This window comes from Caretta caretta, chromosome 15 (assembly GCF_965140235.1).
Source record: "Caretta caretta isolate rCarCar2 chromosome 15, rCarCar1.hap1, whole genome shotgun sequence".
Lineage (NCBI taxonomy): Eukaryota > Metazoa > Chordata > Testudines > Cheloniidae > Caretta > Caretta caretta.
The window spans coordinates 32,912,834-32,937,083 of record NC_134220.1 but is presented as its reverse complement, the minus strand read 5'-3'; the positions used below and the strand labels follow the sequence as shown (position 1 = coordinate 32,937,083).

The 24,250-nt window shown below is 48.2% G+C and overlaps 1 protein-coding gene across 6 annotated transcripts in view; it reads left to right on the top strand.

The window, feature by feature from the left end:
* Positions 1-24,250, top strand: part of TTC28 (tetratricopeptide repeat domain 28) — a 516,699-nt gene that overhangs the window by 346,531 nt on the left and 145,918 nt on the right. The window contains exon 1 of one of the 6 annotated variants that reach the window (XM_075120130.1): positions 2,472-2,555. The exons of the other annotated variants lie outside the window; for them this stretch is intronic. The gene's annotated coding sequence lies outside the window, so the exon portion shown is untranslated. Of the gene's footprint in view, positions 1-2,471; positions 2,556-24,250 lie in introns of those variants that run through there. 6 annotated transcript variants of the gene reach the window in all.

Below are 24,250 nucleotides of genomic sequence, written 5' to 3'. Positions count from 1 at the left end.
GAGCTTCTCCTGTCAGCATAGTTAATCCACCTCCATGAGAGGCGGTAGCTGTGTTGTGGTGAGAAGCTCTCTTGCTGACATAGAGCTGTCTACACCAGGGTTAAGCTGGTGTAACTGTCGCTCAGGGCTGTGGATTTTTCACACCCCTGAGCGATGCAGTTACACCAATATAAGTCTGTAGAGCAGACCAGACCTTGATCACTGTAGTTCCTTAGAGAACAGCAGGTGTGCTCATCAAACAGCCCATTGCAAAGGTGCAGATCTCCCTGCTGTTTGCTTTCAGGGGCAAAGGGAAGTAACAATGGTTGCTACTTTCTAAGTCCTTGTCTAGGTTGGGATTTCAGGTGTGATGTTAGCCTGTGTTAATGTGTGCTAATTAGGGCTATATCTTCACTGCTGTAAAAGGTGTGTTTTTGAGTGAGATACTGAACATGCCAGAACCATCTCCCTGTAAATCCTACTACAGGCAGGGCTCTGTAGATTTTACTGCAGGCATGGGCAGCAGGTATAATAGGCCAGGGAAGGCTTAGCCTTCCCTAGCTCAGCTGCCACCAACCCGCTGCCGGACACCTGGGCCGTGCTGCCCCGCCCCTTCTCCAAGGGCCCCACCAACTGCTGCTGCTGCCTGCCATGCCTGGTAAGTCTTCCTCCACTCCAGCCCTCCACTCTTTGAAGGTCCCTGCTGCTCGCCGTGTCCCTCCTCCTCGGGGTGGGGGAGTGAGGAAAGATGTGGTGAGCCAGCGGCAGGTGGACGGGGGGCAGGCATGTCTGGCAGGGGAATGAGGAGTTGAGCGAGCAGGCGGGGGAGGGGGGCGTCTGGTGGGGGAATGAGGAGGTGAGCAAGCAGGTGGGGGAGCGGGGTGCTTGGGCAGAAGGGTATAGTGGGAGGTATAGTGTTGACCTTGCCTAGATAGACTGTGGTTAAAAACTTCCAAGCTTTGTCTCCAGTAACGATTTTACAGTGAGATAGCTAATGTACGTTGTTTATCTTGTGTAATCCCCCTGCCTCCCACCCCCACTTTTTTGGCAGTGAAGACATGGACTAACGTATGTAAATTTAGGGTAGATAAAGCACACTGTTTGTCACATGTTAAATTGGTCTAGTTAAAGTCATGAAAGCGCCTAGCCAATATGTGTCCTGGGATTAAGAAGATAAAGACTCAGACCAGTGTAGCTGGTGGAAACAATGGATTCAGCTTTCAAAGCTTCTCCTTCTACCTCTAGCTCATCTGTCCAGGGCCTGGCATTATGGAGGAGAATAGCCAAATACTACATGTTTAGTCAGGTTGTTTGTTAATTTCCCATGTCCTGTGATAGGTAACATGGTTTGAGAAAGGTGACTATAAATCAAGCTGCATACAACCTTGTACTAAGAAAACTGTAGCTGATTGGAGAGGTTTTCATAGAATCATAGAATATCAGGGTTGGAAGGGACCTCAGGAGGTCATCTAGTCCAACCCCCTGCTCAAAGCAGGACCGATACCCAATTAAATCATCCCAGCCAGGGCTTTGTCAAGCCTGACCTTAAAAGCTTCTAAGGAAGGAGATTCCACCACCTCCCTAGGTAACGCATCCCAGTGTTTCACCACCCTCCTAGTGAAAAAGTTTTTCCTAGTATCCAACCTAAACCTCCCCCACTGCAACTTGAGACCATTACTCCTTGTCCTGTCCTCTTCCACCACTGAGAATAGTCTAGAACCATCCTCTCTGGAACCACCTCTCAGGTAGTTGAAAGCAGCTATCAAATCCCCCCTCACTCTTCTCTTCTGCAGACTAAACAATCCCAGTTCCCTCAGCCTCTCCTCATAAGTCATGTGTTCCAGACCCCTAATCATTTTTGTTGCCCTTCGCTGGACTCTCTCCAATTTATCCACATCCTTAGTGTGGGGCCAAAAACTGGACACAGTACTCCAGATGAGGCCTCACCAATGTTGAATAGAGGGGAACGAACACGTCCCTCGATCTGCTGGCAATGTCCCTACTTATACATCCCAAAATGCCATTGGCCTTCTTGGCAACAAGGGCACACTGTTGACTCATATCCAGCTTCTCGTCCACTGTAACCCCTAGGTCCTTTTCTGCAGAACTGCTGCCTAGCCATTCAGCCCCTAGTCTGTAGCGGTGCATGGGATTCTTCCGTCCTAAGTGCAGGACTCTGCACTTGTCCTTGTTGAACTTCATCAGATTTCTTTTGGCCCAATCCTCTAATTTGTCTAGGTCCCTCTGTATCCTATCCCTACCCTCCAGCATATTTACCTCCCAGTTTAGTTTCAACTGAAGTTTCTAACCCTAGAAGGAGGAATTGTTTTACAAATGTTATTTTCCAAAGTTCAGCCTGGTTCCTCAATCATAAGGCAGCCTGGATGCCTTATATGCCTTTGCTTGGCTCTAAATGTTGCACACAGGTTATGTATTGTTTATAGTGTACTAGTTCATTTGTTTCTTCACAGATTTAAAACAGCAGCAACGGCTGCTCCTTTTAGAATTACGTGGGGTTGAATGGTCCCTCTGCACTTACCACCTTCAGAGGTATCACAGGAGTGCTGTTCTTGAAGGTACCTGTCCTGCTAGTGCTTTCCCATATCTGTCTATTTCATTTGTACCGCGCTCTCATACTTGACTCAGACTACATGCCATATAGGATTTGCTGTTGGGTGATGGTTAACGCATATTAACCTGCTCTGAGCTAATACTTTCTTCCCGTATGTTTCAGTCCCATCTTGGGATTTAGGGTTAGAGGTTCCTGTGGTTATCAGAGTGTTTGACATGACGGTGTTTTGCTTGTATCACTGGGTGCGATGTTTGGTGCAATGGACAGGGCTTGGGTTCCGAGTAAGTGTTTCCAAGTTTGGCATTTGATTTTTTTTTATTTGTCCAATCGTACGTAGGGGGCAGGTTTCCTGGAGGTACAGAGTAATTAAATTGACCTCCTCTGTTACTAGCTTGTGCCATCAGGGTCCTTCCCTGGGGTGGTGGGACTGGGGTGTTGGTGGAGTGGATTGGAGGCATATTTAAGTGTTGTTGTAACTTTTCACCGTATTATTAGTCCTAGTGAACTGTTACTGCCTCAGTTACGTCATTTTTTAACACAGAACAAAAGCCTGCTCCCAGCCTGCTGCATCTTGACCAGAAAAGCAAATTCTGTCCCTGCTCCACTGGCCTCTGCAATGCTAAGTGCTAGGGTTGTTGTTTTGTGATACTGCAGTTGGAGAAGGTGTAATAAACAGGAGCTGCACACAACTGCTGTGAGTATGTTCATGACACTGGGTGAGCTCTGGGACAGTCAGCTGGGTTTATGGGTTTGCAAGGCCGCTAACAGCCCCGCATTGAAATCTCCTTGTTTGCTTGGTGATGCCTATTCAAAATTATAGTGATAATTATTACAGTTAACAATGTCCACTGATTGTGTCTGTCCATCCATATCGAAGCATGGAACCAGCAAGCCGTGTGCCCATCATCACCTGATCATTATGTTTGTTTGTTGCACCCTTTTCTCCCCTCCTTTTGTCTGCTGCTCTTTAGCTTGTGAGCCCTTCGGGGCATGGACTGGGTTTGTCCCTGTTTGTGCAGCACTGGTGCACTCTGAGCACTCCTGCAATAGACCTGATTGTGGTGAGAAGCCGTGCCAGGGCCAGCTGGGCTGGGGATCAGTAGGCTAAACCACTTACGAAAGGTTTTGGTGCTGCTCCACCCTCCCTCTTGTGTGTGTAAGTATCACTGGAAACTGCCCCTCCCCTGTCTGTGTCCCTGTTTGTCTGGCTTTCCCTCTCTGTCATCGGGATCCAGAATTTTCCCTGCTAAGGCTCTGATGCTTGGTGCTTGGTGTGATGCAGAGCAGAGAAGCAGTTTCCCTTTGCTCATGACTTAATCCTGCTGGCAGCATTTGCTGCTGCTCTCTCATGCTCCGAGCTGGGGCGCTGTGCTAGCTGTCCACATGCTCTGCATTCAAGGGCCCATTCTGATGCCCGTCTCTTCCAAGCTATTTGGTCTGTAGCTCACGAAAGCTCATGCTCAAATAAATTGCAAAAAGAAAAGGAGTACTTGTGGCACCTTAGAGACTAACCAATTTATTTGAGCATGAGCTTTCGTGAGCTACAGCTCACTTCATCAGATGCATACCGTGGAAACTGCAGCAGACTTTATATACACACAGAGAGTATGAAACAATACCTCCTCCCACCCCACTGTCCTGCTGGTAATAGCTTATCTAAAGTGATCATCAGGTGGGCCATTTCCAGCACAAATCCAGGTTTTCTCACCCTCCACCCCCCCACACAAATTCACTCTCCTGCTGGTGCTAGCCCATCCAAAGTGACAACTCTTTACATAATCAAGTCGGGCTATTTCCTGCATAAATCCAGGTTTTCTCACATCCCCCCCCACCCCCATACACACACAAACTCACTCTCCTGCTGGTAATAGCTCATCTAAACTGACCACTCTCCAAGTTTAAATCCAAGTTAAACCAGAACATCTGGGGGGGGGGGGTAGGAAAAAACAAAAGGAAACAGGCTACCTTGCATAATGACTTAGCCACTCCCAGTCTCTATTTAAGCCTAAATTAATAGTATCCAATTTGCAAATGAATTCCAATTCAGCAGTTTCTCGCTGGAGTCTGGATTTGAAGTTTTTTTGTTTTAAGATAGCGACCTTCATGTCTGTGATTGCGTGACCAGAGAGATTGAAGTGTTCTCCGACTGGTTTATGAATGTTATAATTCTTGACATCTGATTTGTGTCCATTTATTCTTTTACGTAGAGACTGTCCAGTCCACAAACCTGGATTTGTGCTGGAAATGGCCCACCTGATGATCACTTTAGATAAGCTATTACCAGCAGGACAGTGGGGTGGGAGGAGGTATTGTTTCATATTCTCTGTGTATATATAAAGTCTGCTGCAGTTTCCACGGTATGCATCTGATGAAGTGAGCTGTAGCTCACGAAAGCTCATGCTCAAATAAATTGGTTAGTCTCTAAGGTGCCACAAGTACTCCTTTTCTTTTTGCGAATACAGACTAACATGGCTGTTACTGTGAATCAAATAAATTGGTTAGTCTCTAAGGTGCCACAAGTCCTCCTTTTCTTTTTGCGAATGCAGACGAACACGGCTGTTGGTCTGGAATTGTTGCTCGAGAGCAGTACAGCCACAGGGACTTGTAAGTAGAAATTAAAAGGAAAAGGAAGAATGTGGAGCAGTATGTTTCTTGTTGGGTAGCCAAGTTCCCCTCAGGGATTCAGGATTTAAATGCTGACTGACATGGCATTTGAATTCTTGTCTTGCAAAGGCCACTGATACCACAGAGGCTCCACAGTGTAATCGCTCCTCTGTCTCTGAGGCCTTCAGACGCCTTCTATTACAGCCCTGCATTTAAAAATAGAAGGGAAATGAGGCAAAATTATAAACTAGCTATAATAAAATTAGGGCTTGTGTGAAAGCGTGTTGCCAGTGCAGGGCTTTGGGGCAGTAGAATGCTGCCAGAAAGCCACTGGGTGCTGGCAGCATTTGTGTATTTACTGGCTAGTACGTTTAGAACTGAATTGGGCCTTTTATTGTAGCTATAATATTCCCCTCTTCTGGGTGTGAAGAAATGAAAGGAACTGGGGTAGGAAGAAAAGATTGTTTATTACCTGACCTCTCCCCAGGGAGAAAAATGGAAACAAAAGCTCACATGGCTCGAGTTTGGCTGAGAGAGAGAGTTTCCGACAGAGAGAGCGTGATTAAAGAGGAGGAGAGGGAAGCCAGGCAGACACAGCATCCAGATGCCAGGATAGTGCATCTGTCCCTTCAGGCTGGCCTGCGGGCTGGGAATAGATAGCCTCATACCTGTATTGCCTTGTAATGTGCAGCACCTTGGAGGAGGCCTGTCATTCTCAGTCTGGTTTTGCCCTAGAAGCAACTATTTTCAAGGGAAAAAGGTTAGAGAACAAGCTGGAGTTAAGTGTTCTCTTGTTGCTAATTATGCATCACTGTGATCACAGGCTGCCACGCCAACATGTCTTCCTTTACATTTTTGATTCTCAGCGACCTCTGCACCAGATGGACATGTTTCCATGACCAGGCTGACATTGTAGAGTCTGATGTCACAAGCCTGCTTGCTTTGGACTGTTGCTGAGCCAGAGAGAGCCTGAACTCCCTAGGGTGGCAACTGGAGGTGGGCTTGTTTGTTCTGAGCCTGCTGGATACTGAAGCAAGTTTATCTGCAGTGTGTGTCTTTTGAAGACAATGAATGTGCTTGGGGGTTTAATTGCTAAAAATATTGCAAGAGCATCTTATCTTAGACTAAGTGGTTCCCCGTTGCTTTCCTGTGAAATAAACCACCACAAAAAGGTCATCACTACCAATCTGGCTAAATATTCTGACAGGTTTCAGAGGAACAGCCGTGTTAGTCTGTATTCGCAAAAAGAAAAGGAGTACTTGTGGCACCTTAGAGACTAACCAATTTATAAATTGGTTAGTCTCTAAGGTGCCACAAGTACTCCTTTTCTTTTTGCTAAATATTCTGTTACACTTTTTTGAACAGCCCTAAAGTATGCAGTAGATTTCGACATGTTGAGCTGACAGAGTCTGCTCTGGGTTCTGGAGGGGAATTGGGATTAGACACAGCTTTTCTGGTACAAGCAGAATGAAATACAAGATCTCAAATTTAGAAGAATCATTTTGGAAGGGTTTTGTTGCAGTCAAGCAAACAGTATTACAGTCTTCATCCCCCCGGAGGTTTGATCTCTCCCCTACATTGTTACATGATCATGTTGGACATGGATCATTTCGGAAGGATGGCAAGTATAATGAATGACACACCAGACAAACAAATTGGAATTTGGCAGCCCTCTAATTGATTTCATTGAGTTACAAAGTTTTGGGGAATAAAGGCCCCATTCTGAACAGAGCCTCCAGTCATTCAGTTCATGTGCATAATCACAGCAAATCTTGATAGTCTTGTGTTTTCCTTGTGCCCCAGTGAGTTTCTGTGCCATGCGCCAAATGCCCTGGGTAACTGAGAAGGAATTATGAGGCACTCTAATGATTTGCTTATTTTGGAGCTTCCATTCAGTCCCTTGTATGCAGCTCTGGAGTTTGCCCTCTCTGGAACCATTTGGGCCTTTTCTCAGTGCCTACGGCGTGACTTGCCCTGGTAACTGGCTCCATTCGGATCGGGGGCAAGTTATTTATTTTACTCCCTTTGGACAGATTTTCTGTAGTGTGAAGTTTTTTCTACTTTGATTTGCCAAAATTAGATTCTTGGATAATAGAAGTGGACTTGCCAAGGAGCTGGTGGGGAAATTCAGCTGCTTTATTCTTGGCACCCACAACTTAGGTTACATCAATAGTCATTAATAGCAAAGTTAGGCAATAAAGCGCTCTCTGGGTTTTAGCAGTGGAGCAAAGAGGCTAAATATCCAGTAGGTGGTGAAACTGTTTTAACAGAGAAGCACCACTCCCCTGGCCAGAAACCTCTGCAGTGTCCCTCTCTGACTGCGGTGGGGCAGCAGGCACATGTGGCCTGATAGGGAAGAGCCACTTGGGGATAGTGAGGAGCTGCAGGACCGAACAAGCCAGATGAGTTTCACCTGCAGGAACTCCAGTTGTTACCTTTCCACAGAGAGGGATTCTATTAGCTGTAATACTGCTGACTTTTGATGCGCATACCAGGAGGCAGTTTGCTTTGTAGTAGTCTCCAAGAACAGGGCACTGCACCGGTGAATGGCTGCTCACAGAACTGGATCATTTCTCTGATCCATGTGCATCACCACACAGGAATACAGCTATGTGGCTGGATTCTAGGGGGTTTTCATTGCTGACCGCTGATTAATACCCCTCAGAACAATCCCTTCTGTCCAGCTGTTATCAGCACATCCTCTGACTGAATATTCTTATCCATTTGGAGCAGTTTGTAAAACATGCTTATCACTTCTGTGTGTGAGAGAGAAGCTGTGCACTTTGGCCTGTGACCCTGGCTCAGGGCTTAGCTTTGTTTTTGACTGATACGATTTTTTGGGAGGGTGTAGAATTCCCAGAGAGATGCAGAGAACTGGTCTCTGATGGAACAGCTTCTGCAAAAGTGGTTAATTCAGAAATGCTACAGGATGTTTGTCAGCAAGTAGTGAAGGAAGGTGCTGGCACTGGTGGGCCTCTGCTATGGTGCTGGCCATTAACTAAGCATTAACTAAGCTGGGCAATAACTAAGCTCTAGTTTGAATTTTCAAACCTTCGTGACTCAGCAGCATGCCCCCTGAAGCATGGGTGAGAAGCTGGGGCGGTGGGAGTGCACTTGGCTTAACAGTGAAATCTTCAGTGAGCTTAAACTCAGAAAGGAAGCTTACAAGAAGTTGAAATTTGGACAGACGACTAGGGAGGAGTATAAAGATATTGCTCGAGCATGCAGGGGTGTAACCAGGAAGGCCAAGGCACAATTGGAGTTGCAGCTAGCAAGGGATGTGAAGGGTAACAAGAAGGGTTTCTACAGGTATTTTAGCAACAAGAAGAAGGTTAGGAAAAGTGTGGGACCCTTACTGAATGTGGGAGGCAACCTAGTGACAGATGATGTGGAACAAGCTGAAGTACTCAATGCATTTTTTGCCTCGGTCTTCACAGACAAGGTCAGCTCCCAGATTGCTGCACTGGGCAGCACAGTATGGGGAGGAGGTGAGCAGTCCTCAGTGGTGAAAGAACAGGTTAAGGACCATTTAGAAAAGCTGGATGTGCACAAGTCCATGGGTCCAGATCTAATGCATGCAAGGGTTCTGAGGGAGTTAGCTGATGTGATTGCAGAGCCATTAGCCATTATCTTTGAAAATTCTAGGCGATCGGGGGAGGTCCTGGAGGATTGGAAAAAGGCAAATATAGTGCCCATATTTTAAAAAAGGGAAGAAAGAGAACCCAGGGAACTACAGACCGGTCAGCCTCCCTTCAGTCCCCGGCAAAATCATTGAGCAGGTCCTCAAGGAATCCATTTTGAAGCACTTGGAGGAGAAGAAGGTGATCAGGAACAGTCAACATGGATTCACGTAGGGCAAGTCATGCCTGACCAACCTGATTGCCCTCTATGATGAGATAACTGGCTCTGTGGATGTGATATAGCTTGACTTTAGCAAAGCTTTTGATACAGTCTGCCACAGTATTCTTGCCAGCAAGTTAAAAAAGTGTGGATTGGATGTATGGACTATAAGGTAGATAGAAAGCTGGCTAGATTGTCGGGCTCAACAGGTAGTGATCAACGGCTCGATGTCTAGTTGGCAGCCGGTATCAAGCGGAGTGTCCCAGGGGTTGGTCTTGGGGCCAGTTTTGTTCAACATCTTTATCAATGATCCGGATGATGGGATTGATTGAACCCTCAGCAAGTTCGCGGATGACACTAAGCTGAGGGGGGAGAGGTAGATACTCTGGAGGGTAGGATAGGGTCCAGAGTGACCTAGAAAATTGGAGGATTGGGCCAAAAGAAATCTGATAAAGTTCAGCAAGGACAAGTGCAGAGTCTTGCACTTAGGAAGGAAGAATCCCATGCACTGCTATAGGCTGGGGACCGACTGGCTAAGCAGCAGTTCTGCAGAAAAGGACCTGGGGATTACAAGGGATGAGAAGCTGGGTATGAGTCAGCAGTATGCCCTCATTGCCAAGAAGGCCAATGGCATATTGGGCTGCATTAGTAGGAGCATTGCCAGCAGATCAAGGGAAATTAGTCCCCTCTATTCGTCACTGGTGAGGCCACACCTGGAGTATTGCTTCCAGTTTTGGTCTCCCCACTACAGAAGGGATGTGGACAAATTGGAGAGAGTCCAGCGAAGGGCAACAAAAATGATTAGGGGTCTGGAACACATGACTTATGAGGAGAGGCTGAGGGAACTGGGGTTATTTAGTCTGCGGAAGAGAAGAATGAGGCGGGATTTGATAGCTGCTTTCAACTACCTGAAGGGCGTTCCAAAGAGGATGGAGTTCGGCTGTTCTCAGTGGTAGCAGATGACAGAACAAGGAGCAATGGTCTCAAGTTGCAGTGGGGGAGATTTAGGTTGGATATTAGGAAAAGGTTTTTCACTAGGAGGGTGGTGAAACACTGGAATGCGTTACCTAGGGAGGTGGTGGAATCTCCATCCATAGAGGTTTTTAAGGTCAGGCTTGACAAAGGCCTGGCTGGGATGATTTAGTTGGGGATTGGTCCTGCTTTGGGCAAGGGATTGAACTAGATGACCTCCTGAGGTCTCTTCCAACCCTGATATTCTATGGTTCTATGAAATGAGCCTTTGTTTTTCACCAGCTCTATTGCTCTTGTTCATTTGTGCAAAAGCAGGGCAGAGGTCATTGCATGCTGTTATAGTCCACTGCAGAGTGCACTGGACTCCCTCAGGCCTGAGAGAGTGAGCGATGCCCACTCCTTAAGGGCAGTTTTCTCTGTGCCCCTTTGCAATGCTGACAGTGATGATAGTGTAAGGATTTTCCCTATCACCCTGTGTGTTCTATCTCCAAACCCCGGGCCTTGGTGGAATTGAAACAGAGAATAAAGCCCGCTGCAGCCTCTGTCTTTGCAAACCCATAGTGCAGTGTAGGAGGTTTCCTCTACAAGTGGTATTCTTGTGTATTTTGTGCAAGTTGTCATTAGATTTAACAGTCCAAGATGCTGTTGTACAATAAATAATCCTGGATTGTCAAACACTTTTTCTTGTTGTTCCTTGGGGAGCAGCCCCAAAATGTGTTTCAAATGCCAGAATTTGTGTAATTTACAGTCAGTGACTATTATACACAAGTAGGAAACATGGTATCTTCTGGTCTCTGATGGAACAGATGTTCAAAAGCAAACCACATGTCTGAAAATAGGAGTCCCTCTCCTGAGTGGTGGGAGATAATTTATCCAGAGAACAAAACTTGCCTCAGATAGTTCATGTGGCAGCAAAATTCTTATATCATTTGCAAGATTTTCAGAATGGAGTGGCAATGGGAACACTCACAAAACTGCACACATGCCTGTTGAATCAACATGCTCCCACTGTTTACATGGACCAGTGTTCAGTTTCGTAAAACTATCATCACAGTTGAACCCACCTTTTTGACATGCTCAGCAGATGTGCTCCAGATTAAATGGGCCATGGAAACTGACCTCCCCTGTCCCACAGATCCATGCCTCAGGGGTTGAGGCATGGACATGAATAACTGGGGAGGAAGGCTAAATTGCTGATGTCTGTGCTGCTCTGTTGGTAAAGAGAGGCTCAGGATCTCCAAGGCTGTCAATCTGGCATCTTCTCACACACACAGTAGTTTGTAGAGAAGTTCCGTGAAAGACTGTGCTCAAAGCAGAGTGCTTAGGGAACTTGCAGCATCCATAGGGCTGCTCCTGGTCATTCCGTCTGGGTGACTGGGAACTTTGTGTGCATAGGAGACCAGTACAGAGACACTTTGAAGTGAATGGGAAAAGATCAAAGAAACAAACTGGATAAAGAACATATTATTTTGAAGGATCCATTAATTTAGGCCTGCTGCAGTGTGGAAATTTCTCTTTTTCTAGTTTAGTGGCTCAGAACTATTGTTTGCATAAAATTCCTAATTTACGAAGTCAGTAGCTGGGCTAAATAAACATTTGTGTCAGATATAAATGACTGCAAGGGAGTGTTAGCTATTGTAAGAGTCAAAGCCATACAACTCTCATTGAGTAATAAACAGCAGTTGCAGGGGCTTCTCTGCTTGAACTGGTGACCTCTGGTTTTGCTTTGCCAAATGTTGTAATGCTTTGCAGAAAGTTTTAACCCTAATGTTCCCACCTGCTGCTCTCCTTCCCTGTTCCCCTTGTACTACATCTGCTTCTTGGGGTTATAAAAAAACATAGGCTGCTAAAGCCCAAGTTGGTGTCATCCTCCACCGAAGCATCTTCTGTGGAGCACTTGGTGCTCAAAGTCACTGACTGAATGTAATCGAACCTCCTGGCCAGAGTCAGGGTTCTGGTGCTCAGCTACAGTATAAAATGGTTGTTTAGTGGCTTAGCGTATTCTCTTCCATCCAGGCTTTTCCCACCTTTCTGTAGGAAACAGTCTGGTGTCATCATGGGGCAGTACTCAGGCCCATTACTGATTATTAAGGCAGTGATTTAGTCATGGAAGTCACGGAATCCATGACTTGAAAAGACCTCTCTGACTTCAACCATCGCTGGCTGGGAGCTGCAGGCAGCAGGGAGCTACGGGAGCCCTTTGCAGTCCCGGGTGTCAGGGAGACCCCTGCTGCTCCGGGGTAGCACAGGGGAACCCCTGCAGCTCCAGGTGATTTCTGATGGCAGGGGAACCCCTGCAGCTCCAGGCCTCCACGGGAGGTATGGGGGACCCCCACAGCTTAGAGCCACCAGTGGAGGGGGACCCCAGCTCTGAGCCCCTTTCGGTGGTGGGGGTCCCTGAGGCACTCGGCCCCCACACAGCTGCCCAGGCTCCCCATTTAGTCAAGGATATTTTTAGTAAAAGTCAGGGACAGGTCACTGAATTTTTCATTATTGGCCGTTACCTCTGTCTGACTTTTACCAGAAGTATCCGTGACAAATCTTAGCCTTAGTGATTATTAGAGTTCTCTATTTTTAGCTTTGGGTGAAATGAGTTTAAAGGAGCAAAGTCACATTTTAGGACCAAAATGTAGTTGTTTTTGTTTTTAAAAAAGACTGGCTCTGGGCCAGGGATGAATGAGAAGCGGGGCTGGGATGGGGATGGATGAGAAGAATGTAAAGAGAAGAGGTTCTCACATCTCCCCCAGGAGTGTTTGCTTCACATTGTTTGCAGCCTTGGGTTCTTGCATGACAAAGAGTGGGTAAGGCCCTCTTTACCCATTTTCTCCCCTTTGCAAAGGTCTATTCAGTGCCTTGGTGTAGCTGGGCTAGTGGTTACCGCTGCTATTTAAGTACAGGTCAAGTAGACCTACTCTGATTACGCATAGGTGTCACAGTGCTTAAATGGTGGTGACAGCCTGCACTCTGCTTACACTGGCATGCTGAATGCTGTCAGCCCAAGAATGGTGGAAGCTCCCTAAAAGTGGGGGGCCACCAGTGCCCGAACTGTGGCCCCGCCCCTTCCCCCAAGTCCCTGCCCTGCACTGCCCCTTCTCCCGAAGGCCCTGTTCCCAGCAGCCTCTTCCCCCAAAGACTGCTCTCCCTGCTCGCTCCTCCCTACCCCTTCCCACTCATCGCTCGCCCTTACAGCTGGTAAAAAGTTGTGGGGCCATGCCCTCCTGGTCCCCCCTGTTCCGGTGCCCGTGTCAGCCCCAGAGCAGCTGAACCAGAGTTAGCAATAGTAAACATTTTTTTTAAAGTATCCCTAGTGTAGACATGAAGTGACTAGAAACTCACTGGTCTTGTCATTCTCCAAGTCAAACTAAAAACATGACCAAATTCATCCCTTATGGAAGTCCCTTGACTGTATTAGGGGATGCAAGTGGCCTGTCATATGGGGAGGAGGATGTGGAATCAGATGATCAGAACTGACAGTGATTAATAGCACAGGTGAAGAGTCTAAATCATTTAGTCTGGGATATTTCTTAAACAGTAAAAACCAAAGGCCCTGAAAGTTCTGTGTTTCTGTGAAAGGGCCCAACAGGCTGGGGGATCTTAGAATACAGCAATTTCAGTTCTGAAGGAAAGATCCCTGGCTCCCAACCCAGGAGGTGAGAGAGGGCACCTGAGCACCTTTCTCTGCAAAGGGCACTAGCACTGGGGAATGACAGGGGCACGTGCTGACATCAAAGTATTGTCAAGATCAAACATTGTCCAGGGATAATAGTCCATAGTCTGTGACAAAGATCACACTTGCTGGCAAGAGAATTAGTGAAATACAGCTGCTGTCTAACACGCATAATCTGTGTGTCTGAATTCAGACAGAGACTGTGAATTATGCAACTGTAAGAACATTCTCTGGGTACAGTATAGCCATGGGGACTTATTCATTTTTGTAATATATGCATAAATTCCAAGGCCGGAAGGGACCATTGTGATCTTCTAGTCTGACCTCCTGAATAATCCAAGCCAGAGAAATTCCTAGAGCTGATCTTTTAGAAAAACATCCAGTCTTGATTTTAAAATTGCCACTGATGGAGAATCCACCACAACCCTTGGTAAACTGTTTCAGTGCTTAATGCTTTAACCCTTGCTGCTAAAAATGTACGTCTTCTTTTGTCTAGCTTCAACTTCCAGCCATTGGATTGTGTTAGACCTTTGCCTGCTCAACTGAAGAGCCCATAATTAAATATTTATGCCACATGTGGATACTTATAGACTGTAATAGTCACCCCTTAATCTTCCCTTTATGAAGGTAAATAGATTGAGCTCCTTGAGACTATCACCATAAGGCAATGCTGGTACTTTTCCCAGCCCCTGTAAAGCAATATCTGAGCCAGCTTTGGCGTTCAGCTTCTAGCTTCCTACATTTTGCAAACTGTAGGTCCTTATGCTCCAGCTGTACAAGTCAAAGGTCAAGTTTAACCTTCTCCTTTCCAATAAAAGATGCAATAGGAAAGATAGGTCAGTGCCTTAGTACCAGAATCTGTAAATTCTGCAAAACCAGTGTGTCTCTGTCTCTTCCTGAAGAGAAGCAGAAATGCTTTCCAGGTGTCCTCCCTGCTGGGCTGCCTCTGCCAGGGTAACGTCTTTAACAAATAGCAAGGCTCCAGATATTTGGCCTTTCGTCTGAACCCCCAGTGTGTTTTCCTGTTCAGGGGAAGCTTATATTTTATTCATGTTCCTTGCCAGTCATGTCAGAAATACCTGCTCTGCTGAGTTAGATAAGGAAGGGGCTGGAGCACCGAGTCAAAGTTACAGATGCCACTGCCAGTGCTGCAGGACCGACTCACGTTGCACCTTCCCCAAAACGTGCTCTGTGAGCTGTGACTGCAGAATTCTGAGCCGTTCTTAGTAAGGACGATCCTGCAGACATTGGGTTACAGAGCAAACCCTAGTCCAGTAGCTTTTAGCACTCCAGGCTGAACTGGCACCAGATCCACCCTGTTAGTGCAGGCTTCACCAGCAAGAGCTACTGTCCCCAGAGGAAGTTCATCCTTAGGAGAGAGAAGATGGTGGTTGTGCTTGGGGCTCCCATGGAGCTCAGCAGTGATGTCTTGAATCAACGCATCCCTGGCTGCCTGGCCACACCGCCTCCTTGCAGTGCTACTCACATTTGGGCTGTGCTGGCTGCGTGGAGGCTCCTGGTAGAGGCAACCTTGCAGCTGTTTTGTGCCTCTGAATCATTCTCCCTAGAGCAGTGGTTCTCAAACTTATTTGATTGGGCTCCTCTTCTTTGTGTCTGTAGTCCTTTATGCACCCCCTCTCCCAAAAGTACATATACCACCACCCAGCTCTCAAGACTGACTGGAGAGCAGCGGCTGGTGCCGGGATGCCCGGCTCTGCAGGCCGAGGGGAAAGCAGTGCTGCCGGTCAGGGCCCTGGCTCTGTAGGCTGAGAGGAGAGCAGCGGCTGAGGAGAGCAGAAGTAAGGATGGCAACGTGAAAAGTGATATTCATCAATATCACTTTTCCCAGGGGATTTAGCATTCCAGTGCCACCCTTACTTCTGCACTGCTGCTGCCACCTCCAGGTGAGGGATTGGGCGGGGCGGGGCGGAGAGCTTGAGTCTGGGCTGCCTCCCAGTGAGGGATTGGGGGTGGGGGAGAAGGAGAGTCTGAGCCCGTGTGGCGAAGATTTGGCTGGCAGCCCCGGAGCAGCAGAGTTCTGGCTGTCCCCTTTATCCCCACCTCTCGGGTGTGCACGGCCCTTCTGCATGAGCCCCAGCCACCTGGGGCTGACAGCCAGAGCTCTTAAAAAGCACACAGCTTGTGCCTTCCTTGGGAGGCCTGCTGCCCTAGAGGCTCTTCCACTGCTGGGTCCCTGCACTCTGCCTTCACTGGCAGAATTGGCTTGATGTGAAAATATATTTTGCCCTCCCTCTCTTGGGAAGCCCAACATCGGGCATGTTAATGTGGAGTGAGCTCATCAGCACTTGTGCAGTGGATTAGCTGTGGGGCCAGATTCTGCTCTCGGTTATGCTAGTGTAAATGCAGCCCACTGACTGCACAGAAGTTACTCCAGGTTTACACCAGTCCAGCCTGGTGTGGCCATGAATGCTGCAGGAGCAGGACTCAGGCCTGAAAGCAGGTTCTTTGTTTTTCTGACTCTAGCCTCACTCCCTTTGTCTGTCCAGCAGCGGTGTGAGCTGTCAGTGAACTCCAGCATGTGACTGTGCTGTTGAAGAGCCTGTGTGAAGCAGGACCTCCAGCTCAGTTCCAGTCTGTCACTTCAGTTCTCCCTGGAGCAGGCTGAGGCACTTTATGGTGCTCTTTGGATGGCTTGGGCTCAGCTTGCTGAAACGCTCCTTGGAGGAAGGGAGTGGGCGTGTGGTATTGCAGTGAGCTAACAGAGCTGGGCTAGTTCTCTCCATGCCTGGCGCTGTGGCTCCCTTTCAGCAGACACAGGAATCTGGCATGTTGGCATCTGCTGGGAGCCCCAGCAGCCAAGGGAGACCCCTAACTACCTCAAAGACCATAATGGTTTTCAAATGATGAATGTGCCCCCAGCACCCATGAGACTCTGCTGGTAGGTGTCTGCCTAATGGCGTGAGGCTCTATACTAACTAATCTGGTTCTCTCTGCCCTGCTGGTGGCCGGACCACATGGGAGGCTTATGAGCAGGGGTGCTGGAATAGGGGGAGCCAAAGGGCCCTGACCCTCCCACTTTTGGGAAGGCTCCACTGCCCCTGCTTAGGAGTCTGCTTCTGGATCCACAGACAGTAGCTCAAGGACCAGGTTTCTAAGCTGGGAGGCAGTAGGAGGCTCATTAGCCTCTATCCGTGGCCCATCAGCTGAGGGGACTTACCCACACGGTGTTAGTGTGGACTAGACACTCATGATCATCCCTCCTGAAAAGCTTTTCATGGCGTGGGCTGTGTATGCAGTATTCAATAGAAGAGGGTCCTGCTACCACCGTCCAGATAAAGTATAATACAAGATTTTGCTAAGAACTTAGGCCTGGCTTTTTCCTGGTCAAATGGAGCGCGGAGGAGGGAAGATGCCAAGGCTCCCTATGTAAGAGAGATGGCCTCTATCGGGTGGGTGGGGGCTAACCTTGCCCAGTGCTCCTAGATGAATGGATGAAGACTCCTAGCTCCATCCCTGCCTAGGGATTCCTAGCACATTCAGCAGAGGCCTGGCAACCAAACCTAGTGTCCTGCTGGTGTGCGTAGGTAAAGTCTGAGTTTGCATTGCCGCCAGCACTCAGCTCAGAGAGTGCCTTTCTCACAGGAGCTGTCTGGGCTTTGACGCAGGGCTCTTCAGATCAGTTCCTGACTTTATATTGCTAACAGTTCCCTTACAGCTGAAAATGGCAGTCCTGTCTGTCCTACAGAGTAAGTAGGGATGCTCTGGCCCCCATGCTGCCATCTGTCTTTAGGGAGCGGGGATCTTTTCTCATTGTGTGCGCCCGTTTGCTTCGATTAATTTGCATGTCATTCCCCACAATAGGATGTTACTTGATGGGTCTGTGTTGCTTGTGATTCCCCTGCTGTGTTTCTAACCCAAACCATTGAACTGTGTAATCAATAGCTCCATGCACCGCCTAGGCTCCAGTGTTTTGTCTCTCCCCATTGTCAGGTGCTGCCGGCAGGCTGGTGCCAGGTCCTTTGTCCTTTCAGTGCAGGCTCACGTCTCTTCCCTGCTGTCCAGCAGCGCAGTGGAGAAGGGCTTGGGCTGTATACCCAGCACATTGTGAAGCAGCCAGAGATGCCAGGTCCTCACTTTCCAAAGGGGAGGTGACGTTCTCCTGACTTCAGCTGTTCCAGGCTGATAAAATGCTCCTAGGGGAGAGGGGAAAGCCTTTTGCCTTTATTGCTTTAAACTCTGCAGTTACAGCTGAACTCTCTGGCTTCAGTTCTGTGGAAATATGCACCATCCCCCCACCCACAGCCCTTCTGGGCTTTGCAGGGTTCCAGTTATCTTAGAGGAGAATGGCCAGTTGGACAGGCACAATGGAAAGTGTGGCTGTCCCATGTCATGGTGGTGCCTTGAATGCCCGTGTTTGTCAGGAGAAAGGCATTCCTGTTGCTTCCCTGTGAGAGGGGATTGCCAGGGGTAACGGGCGGGACACTCAGGGCTCCTGCATCCATAGTGCCGGGTTTATGGGGAGAGATGAAAGGTGCCCGTCCTCCCTACTCTCATTAAGATTGGGCACTGTGTGCTTCCCAGTGGTACCCAGGATTGTGAGGCACCTCACTGCCACCTGCCCTTAGCATGAGAAAGCCTTGTCTGTAACTGCCAGGCAACAGAGCGCTCCCCTCTCATCCCACACAGGCACCACTGTCCCTCCTGCAGGTCCCGATACCCGGGCTGGCCTTAGAGAAAATGGCACCCTGGGCGAATTTGCGTTTTGGTGCCTGTTGGCGTGGTGCCCCCCCCATTACCCCAAGCCTCCATGGGCTCCCCAAGCTACCCACCCTCCCTTTACCCCAACCTCTGCACTTTGCCCCCTTCACCTCTAACGCCTGCTCCCCCTCCTGTGCCCCTAATCTCTGCCTCCTCCTGTGCCCCAATCCCTACACTGTGCCCCCTGCACCCCTAATCCCTGCACTCCCCTCCTGAATCCCAATCCTCGAACGCCCTGCACCCCTAATCCCTGCACCTCCCTCCTGCACCCCAACCCCTTCACTTCTAATGCCTGCACCTCCCTCCTGTGTCCCAATCCCTTCACTCCCCTCCTGTGCCCCTAATTCCTGCACCCCCTTCACTTCTACCCTCTGCACCTCCCTCCCGCACCCTAACCCCTGCGTCCCCCTTCTGCACCCACATGGGATAACTGACCTGGATGGACGAAGCAGCTGGCATTGCTGCTCGCTCCGCTCCCCCACTGGACTGCTGCTGCTCCACCCAGCACACCCTTAAGGGGCTGTGAGTGGGGGAGCAAGGAGCAATGTCAGGGTTCCCTGCATCCTCCTGGGCTGCATAAGGAGAGGACGGGAGAGCAGCTGCTCCTGATGCTCACCTCACAGCACAGGAGGATACTCCCAGTCCGTAGCAGCAGCGTGGCCAGGGGCGGCTCCGGGGAGAAACGGAGGGGGGCAGGATAGGAGCAGCAGCGGCTGCATAGGGCAGTGGAGCCGGGAGGAGGCACCCTTGCTCTGGAGGAGTCACCTAGCTGGTCCTCCAACTGCCCCACTGCAGCTCCGGTCCCTCCACCCTCTCCAGATGCTGCTGCTTGCCTCTCCGCAGGTCAGCTGGGAGTCAGGCAAACCGTGCGCAGGGCACCCTCTTTGGCGGGTCACCTTGGGCTGCAGCCCAGACTGCCCACTCCAAAGGCCGACCCTGGCAATAGGCATGCTCAAACCCCAAGGCCTCCGAACATCCCCCTGAATTACCTGATCTCACAGCTTCCTAGTTACACCTTCAAATCCAGCTCCACTGAACGCACAGCACTTAGATTTGTGCCTAGAGGAAGCAAGTACATGTTTATTTAACAAAGAACAGATTCAGATGATAGCAGACAGAGATCTTGGAAACAAAGGTACCTATCAAACAAAACCATTACATGCAATCTGGAGTCTAAACTCACCTAACAAGATGCCTCATCTCATCAGTTACTGGTCACCCAATGTCTTTTTCGCAGTGTTTTTAAACCGGGAGGGCTGAGACCCTGCTTTCATGAGATCAAGCCTCCTGGCAGCTTGTCTCCCCTGATGAAGGATGCCAGGGTATCTTTCTGCACCCTAGATATACTAGACCAGTCCTTTGTTCCCCACCTCTAAAACAGGGCATCTCTTTCAGCTCCCTTCCACCCTTACCTCTTCTTGTTAATTTTAATTCTGAATTTGCGGAGAAAACCTGGATTTGTGCTGGAAATGGCCCAACTTGATCACTTTAGATAAGCTATTACCAGCAGGAGAGTGGGGTGGGAGGAGGTATTGTTTCATGGTCTGTGTGTGTATATAATGTCTTCTGCAGTTTCCACGTTATGCATCCGATGAAGTGAGCTGTAGCTCACGAAAGCTCATGCTCAAATAAATTGGTTAGTCTCTAAGGTGCCACAAGTACTCCTTTTCTTTTTGCGAATACAGACTAACACGGCTGTTACTCTGAAACCTGTCAGTATGCAAATAGACTCCCATTGTAAAACACAACACAAGTGATCAGCCAAGGAGAGAGCGTCTCTGAGCTCCTACCTGGAGGAACATGACTTAAGGCATACTCTCTCTGGGGAACGTGCCTTTAGCTACAAGGGCATAGGAACATAATTTCCAGTATAAATACCTATCTCCTTATATATTATCTGCACATACATTTTGCAAAGGTTATGATGTGGCAGTGTGGCACAGGCTTTCAGCAGAAACCTGACCTGATACTCTTTGGGGAAGTAAACTGTAAATACCAGATCCAGAGGATCCCTGCACCCCTCGTGCACCCCTGTGTTTGGATCAAGAAGTTGCTGGGTCACAGTGATCTCTTTCTTTCGCCCAGAACGTGCTGCTGCTTTCCTGAGTCCTCTGTCATTGCGTGTCTGTGGCGCCATGGGCTGCGCTCTGAATTCTCTCCCCTTGCCCACTGCTTCCTTCCCCCAAAGAGAGAGCCCCTCTGAAATTCACACACAAATTACTGCATTCAGCAAGGGCCTCTGGGGAGTCAAGTTTGAAAGCCCAGCTGGCCCCTCTTTTGCAGTTAGCCAATAGAGAGCTGTCAGCAGATCTATGAGGGCTCTGAGGTGTCCTGGTGCTTTCAAGTGGGTTTAGGCTCCCCAAGGGGGCAGTTCAGTGAAGACAATGCCAGGAGCACATGTTGCTTCCATTGGTGGCATCTGGCACCCCCTCCATCTGGTATTACTTGTGAACGCTGCCTGGGCTCTTCTCACTCTCCATTCTGGTAAGTGTTTGGTCTGAACTAGGCATTGAGAGCCTGGGACTGTTTCCCTTGTGCAAATCTGAGAAATGAATCCAGGGAGTGGGAGCATCCTACTGCCAGCCAGGCTGTGCTAATAAAGTGCTAGCTGCTGTCAGATCTTCTCCCTGCAATGCGCCTCCATGGGGAGTACTCACCTGTAGTAGAGCAAAAATTGTGCTCGGAAGCTGTCTGTTATGCTTCTGCAGAATTTCAGGGCTGAACAGTATCTCAGCCTGTTTGCTTTCTCTGAGTGTTGTCTTTAGAGATGCTGTCATTCACTTGTGAGCACAGCTCTGGGAACAGGCTTTGGATGTTGCTTCCCTGATGTATTTGACACAAGAGTTCATCTTTGGATGGGTTTGTGTGGTGAGGCAGCCAGGGTCTCTTGTTTAATACCTGCCACCACCATAGCACGTGGAGGGGTGGGATCCATCTGTCAGATCATGCACAGGTGGGTGGTGGGAGGTTGAGCCCTGTTCCAATCAAGTACAAGAGCTGGGTGGGTCTGGAGACCACTTTTACGCAGTGAACAGGTGAAAGGTTTCACTCGCTGTACTTCCCAGGATCTTCCCAGGCACTCTGAACTATGTTGTCATCTGGTTGATGCTCTAGGCCCCATTTAGGGCCATAGCTGCACGAGTTTGGTCTCTGGAACCATCAGGGAGATTAACAATGCTGTGTTTAGAAACAGATAACTAGAAATCCAATTGTTTGAAAGGGCTAAGTTGCAGATTTAAAGACAAGACAATCCTATTTCTCTTTGTTCCAGATGGCTTTACTGTGAGGAAGAGAGAGGGAAATTTTCTAAAACTCAATATCCTGGCAGGCTGAGGCAAGGGAGGGGTAAATACTCTTTGGCCCTGCCACCCTCAGCACCTAGACCCCACTCCTGTCTCAGGTCATGCTACAGAAGTGTTCGGGTCTCCCATCCCACTCCCAAGTCCCCCCAGTCACATTCTGAAAAATGACCTAATTCCAGTAGGACTGGTCAGGGAATTTTCAACAAAACGCTGATTTGTCAAAACTGAAGCTTTTTGTGGGACTGTACCAGCTTTGGTGAAGCTTTTGTTGGGAAATGGTTTCTCAGGTCCAGCATGGAATTTCTGGAGAGAGAGAGAAAGATGAAGGCTATGGCTGTATTATAGAGCTTTCTGGTTGACTTCATTACTCCAGCCCCCATGAACGGTGGTAGCTGTGTTGGTGGGAGAAGCTCTCCTGCACGTATGGTGGTGCCCACACTGGCACTTAGGTCGGAGTAACTTTCATCACTTATGGGGTGGCTTGTTCACTCCCTTGAGCAACATGACTTGTACCAAACTAACCTGTAACATGTACATAGCCTGAGTCTATATCCCAGCGGTCAGAGCACTCACCTAGGGTGTGGTATACTCAGGTTCTAGTCCCTGGTCTGAATCAAACAGAACAGGGACTTGAACCTGGATCTGCCACATCCTGCGGTGCTGGAAAACAATTTCCCAGCCAGCTCTGATTATCAGGAGCTACTCAGAACTGAAAAGATGTGGATGTGCAGATCACAGTTGAGCTGCTTGGGCGAGGTGTGTGGCTCTGCACGGCTGGAATAGCAGGTAGTATAGCAGGTCGAGAGTGAGGAGCAGTGGAAACAAACGATGCCTGCTCATCTGGTGGATTTGTGTCTGCCTTTGCTGTGTCTAGTTCTAGTCACAATGCTCTTGGTTTTCACGGAACATCCTCTCAAACATTAATCCCTGTCCCTCACCCAGTGAGTGTTTACAGAACAGTAACCAGTGAGAGGCTGTATAGTGCAGCTTGTTGGAGAGAGGTCTGCTACTTTCTGCAGCACCAGGAGAATTTCATCCTATTGTAGAGCCAGAGAATGCGGGAGCCCTGTGTCCACGAGGGCAGAGAGGTGCTGCATCTGCACCAATGACAAGGTCTTGTGAAAACCAAAGACTAATTAGGGGTGCTAGTCAGGCTGTTAGGTGGACTGGCTGGGATCCAGCAAGTTTGGGACCAAGGCTGCTCTTTGAAAGAAATGTGACTGCATCTTTTTACAAATGTTATTAAAACACTTAAAAATAAAATCAAGAAAATATATCACCTAAGCTAAGATACTAAAGCATCATAACTATTAAATGAATATCAAATCATCAAATGAGGCTCAGTATTGGGTTTGAATTAAATCTGTAAAATGAGTTACATCATCAAATTCATAGTAAAAATAATCTTTATAAATACTAAAGAGGATTCTAAGAAGGTGGCTGTCCATTTGCTTATAAATCCCAACTAAAGAATGTTATCAAAGTCAGTCACATCTATAACTTGGAGCTGGATTACACATCTTAATTCTGAAACCCAAATGATTATCTAATATCTGAACCACAACATCAGAGCCTATTACAGTATAAAGCTTCCTTGTTAGAATGCTGTTCCTGTGTGGTGGCTAACCCTCAGCCCTACCTGCCAGCAGAGAGAGAGAGAAACACTTTAGCAGAGCACTCTGGACCAGCAGAAGTTTGACAGCTCTTGTCTATTAGAAATTACAGATGATGATTTCAAGTCTCTCAGGACTTTTAACCATAGGACACAGAAGACATTCAAACGAATAGTTTTTATGAGATAATAATTAGGACTGTTTAAACCTGGGGAAGTTTCTTTGTGGGCTTTGAGCGTTCATCTATACATCCATGCACATAGCCACACTTTCACATCTTAAAATTGAAGGATATAAAATTCTGGGACGTCTCACAACTAATAAAATCAAAAGAGAAGAATAAAAGAAAACTAAGGTACTACTTTTGAGGGGCTCAACAAGCATATGGACAAGGGGGATCCAATGGATATAGTGTTTAGATTTTCAGAAAGCCTTTGACAAGGTCCCTCACCAAAGGCTCTTAAGCAAAATAACAGAGAGTTGGTGGGATAACTCACATGACTGGAGTACTGTCATAAACTGTTCAGGAAGGACAGGCAGGGCAGAAAAGGTGGGGGAGTTGCACTGTATGTAAGGGAGCAGTATGACTGCTCAGAGCTCAAGTATGAAACTGCAGAAAAACCTGAGAGTCTCTGGATTAAGTTTAGAAGTGTGAGCAACAAGGGTGATGTTGTGGTGGGAGTCTGCTATAGACCACCAGACCAGGGGGACGAGGTGGACGAGGCTTTCTTCCGGCAACTTACGGAAGTTACTAGATCGCAGGCCCTGGTTCTCATGGGAGACTTCAATCACCCTGATATCTTCTGGGAGAGCAACACAGCGGTGCACAGACAATCCAGGAAGTTTTTGGAAAGCGTAGGGGACAATTTCCTGGTGCAAGTGCTGGAGGAACCAACTAGGGGCAGAGCTCTTCTTGACCTGCTGCTCACAAACCAGGAAGAATTAGTAGGAGAAGCAAAAGTGGATGGGAACCTGGGAGGCA